The sequence below is a fragment of the Arachis hypogaea genome, chromosome 17 (genome assembly GCF_003086295.3).
Source record: "Arachis hypogaea cultivar Tifrunner chromosome 17, arahy.Tifrunner.gnm2.J5K5, whole genome shotgun sequence".
Classification (NCBI taxonomy): Eukaryota; Viridiplantae; Streptophyta; class Magnoliopsida; order Fabales; family Fabaceae; genus Arachis; species Arachis hypogaea.
Window position 1 is genome coordinate 91,209,941 of NC_092052.1, and position 2,763 is coordinate 91,212,703.

A 2,763-nucleotide genomic window follows, 5' to 3' on the forward strand; every position below is an offset into this window, starting at 1 on the left:
AATTCGAACCCCTTCTTCTCCTCTGAGTTCGAATTCTTCTCTTCTACATTCTTATTCTTCTTTTCTTCTACTCACACAAGGGAACCTCTATACTGTGGCAAAGAGGATCCCCGGTATCTTTAGTCCTCTTCTTTTTCACATGAGCAAGAGCAATGACAAGAACATTCTTGTTGAAGCAGATCCAGAACCTGAAAGGACTCTGAAAAGGAATCTAAGAAAAGCTAAAATACAACAATCCAGAGACAACCTTACAGGAATTTTCGAACAAGAAGAGGATATGGCAACCAAAAATAATAATAATGCAAGGAGGATGCTTGGTGACTTTACTGCACCTAATTCCAATTTACATGGAAGAAGCATCTCAATTCCTACCATTGGAGCAAACAACTTTGAGCTGAAACCTCAATTAGTTTCTCTGATGCAGCAGAACTGCAAGTTTCATGGACTTCCATCTGAAGATCCTTTTCAGTTATTAACTGAATTCTTGCAGATCTGTGATACTGTTAAGACCAATGGGGTTGATCCTGAGGTCTACAGGCTTATGCTTTTCCCATTTGCTGTAAGAGACAGAGCTGGAGTGTGGTTGGACTCTCAACCCAAAGATAGCCTAAACTCTTGGGATAAGCTGGTCACGGCTTTCTTAGCCAAGTTCTTTCCTCCTCAAAAGCTGAGTAAGCTTAGAGTGGATGTTCAAACCTTCAGACAGAAGGAAGGTGAATCCCTCTATGAAGCTTGGGAGATATACAAGCAACTGACCAAAAAGTGTCCTTCTGACATGCTTTCAGAATGGACCATCTTGGATATATTCTATGATGGTCTGTCAGAATTAACTAAGATGTCATTGGATACTTCTGTAGGTGGATCCATTCACCTAAAGAAAATGCCTGCAGAAGCTCAAGAACTCATTGACATGGTTGCTAATAACCAGTTTATGTACACTTCTGAGAGGAATCCTGTGAGTAATGGGACACCTCAGAAGAAGGGAGTTCTTGAAATTGATACTATGAATGCCATATTGGCTCAGAATAAAATATTGACTCATCAAGTCAATATGATTCTCAGAGTCTGAACGGAATGCAAGCTGCATCCAACAGTACTCAAGAGGCATCTTCTGAAGAAGAAGCTTATGATCCTAAAAACCCTGCAATAGCAGAGGTGAATTACATGGGTGAACTATATGGAAACACCTATAATCCTTCATGGAGAAATCACCCAAATCTCTCATGGAAGGATCAACAAAAGCCTCAACAAGGCTTTAACAATGGTGGAAGAAACAGGATTAATAGCAAGCCTTTTTCATCATCAACTCAGCAAAAGACAGAGAATTCTGAGCAGAATCTAGCTAGCTTAGCAAATTTAGTATCTGATCTATCTAAGGCCACTGTGAGTTTCATGAATGAAACAAGGTCATCCATTAGAAATTTGGAGGCACAAGTAGGCCAGCTGAGTAAAAGGATCGCTGAAACCCCTCCTAGTACTCTCCCAAGCAATACAGAAGAAAATCCAAAAGGAGAATGTAAGGCCATTGATATAACCAACATGGCCGAATCCAAGGAGGAAGGGGAGGACGTGAATCCCAAGGAGGAAGACCTCCTGGGACGTCCAGTGATCAACAAGGAGTTTCCCTTTGAGGAACCAGAAGAATCTGAGGCTCATTTAGAGACCATAGAGATTCCATTAAACCTCCTTATGCCATTCATGAGCTCTGATGAGTATTCCTCTTCTGAAGAGAATGAGGATGTTACTGAAGAGCAAGTTGCCAAGTTCCTTGGTGCAATCATGAAGCTGAATGCTAATTTATTTAGTAAATAGACTTGGGGAGATGAACCTCCCCTGTTCACCAATGAACTAAATGCATTGGATCAACTGAGATTGCCTCAGAAGAAACAGGATCCTGGAAAATTCCTAATACCTTGTACCATAGGCACCATGACCTTTGAGAAGGCTCTATGTGACCTTGGGTCAGGGATAAACCTCATGCCACTCTCTGTAATGGAGAAATTTGGAATCTTTGAGGTACAAGTTGTTAGAATCTCATTAGAGATGGCAAATAATTCCAGAAAACAGGCTTATGGACAAGTAGAGGACATGTTAGTAAAGGTTGAAGACCTTTACATCCCTGCTGATTTCATAATCTTGGATACTTGGAAGGATGAGGATGAATCCATCATTCTTGGAAGACCCTTCCTAGCCACAACAAGAGCTGTGATTGATGTGGATAGAGGAGAATTGATCCTTCAACTGAATGAGGAGAACCTTGTGTTTAAAACTCAAGAATCTCCTTCTGTAACAATGGAGAAGAAGCATAGAAAGCTTCTCTCAGTACAGAGTCAACTAAAGCCCCCACAGTCAAACTCTAAGTTTGGTGTTGGGAGGCCTCAGCTAAACTCTAAGTTTGGTGTTGAACTCCGATATCCAAACTCTATGTTTGGTGTTGGGAAGTCTATAAAATTGATCTGATCACCTGTGTGGCTCTATGAGAGCCCACTGTCAAGCTATTGACATTAAAGAAGCGCTTGTTGGGAGGCAACCCAATTTTTATTTATCTAATTTTATTTTTATTTTTATTGTTCTTTCATGTTTTATTAGGTTCATGATCTTGTGGAGTCACAAAATAAATAGAAAAATCAAAAATAGAATCAAAAACAGCAGAAGAAAAATCACACCCTGGAAGAAGGGCTTACTGGCGTTTAAACGCCAGTAAGGAGCATCTGGCTGGTGTTCAATGCCAGAACAGAGCATGGATCTGGCGTTGAACGCCCA

At 40.7% G+C, this 2,763-nt stretch overlaps 1 non-coding gene across 1 annotated transcript; it reads right to left on the minus strand.

The window, feature by feature from the left end:
• Positions 1–673: 673 nt before the first annotated feature.
• On the minus strand, positions 674–781 carry LOC112768408 (small nucleolar RNA R71). Its single transcript, XR_003185841.1, has one exon. It is a non-coding gene; the product is annotated as a small nucleolar RNA R71 (small nucleolar RNA).
• Between the last annotated feature and the right edge of the window lie 1,982 nt (positions 782–2,763).